This window comes from Sprattus sprattus, assembly GCF_963457725.1.
Source record: "Sprattus sprattus genome assembly, chromosome: 12".
NCBI classification, from domain to species: Eukaryota; Metazoa; Chordata; class Actinopteri; order Clupeiformes; family Clupeidae; genus Sprattus; species Sprattus sprattus.
The window spans coordinates 5,713,711-5,714,246 of record NC_137910.1 but is presented as its reverse complement, the minus strand read 5'-3'; the positions used below and the strand labels follow the sequence as shown (position 1 = coordinate 5,714,246).

The 536-nt window shown below is 32.8% G+C and overlaps 1 protein-coding gene across 10 annotated transcripts in view; it reads right to left on the bottom strand.

Annotated features, from left to right (window-relative positions):
• Window positions 1-536, bottom strand: part of birc6 (baculoviral IAP repeat containing 6) — a 136,978-nt gene continuing 136,442 nt past the window's right edge. For all 10 annotated transcript variants that reach the window (XM_080848993.1, XM_080848997.1, XM_080849000.1 and 7 more), the window contains exon 74: window positions 1-536. This exon is cut by the window's right edge and continues 477 nt beyond it. The gene's annotated coding sequence lies outside the window, so the exon portion shown is untranslated.

Genomic DNA, 536 nt, shown 5'->3' with positions numbered 1-536 from the left:
TAGCGGTTAAGAATATCCATTTCAGCCTTTATTGAAGTTTACAGGTTGTCTGTATAAACCAAATAAGCGATGTCAATGGGGAAATCAGAAGAACCCTCAAATTTATGAGGGGAGGGGAGGTGTTGGGTGGGTGTCTTATCTCTCTCTTTTTTTTTTAAATAGTATAGTAAATGACCAGTATATCCTTGGTTACCGTCCTTGCTAACAGTCAGGAAAACACAAAAAGAAAAAAGAAAAGAAAAACAATAAAACAAATGGAAAATTAACATTCAGTAAACATTCTCATCTAAAGGTAGTTCCCTCATATACTCTGATTTCCTCTGTCATTATGTATACATAAACAAGTTTAATAACATACCAGTCAGTGGTTATTTCACAATTGAAAAACAAAACAAAAAAATAAAGAAAACAGAAGAGAAAAAAAAAAAAAACACATAAAAGTTTACACTCCTTTACACGTAAATAAAAGCTTGTTTGTCTGTGATGTCTTGTTTTTTTCTCTTTACGGGGCATATTGAAGCAGTTCTGGGTCCTGG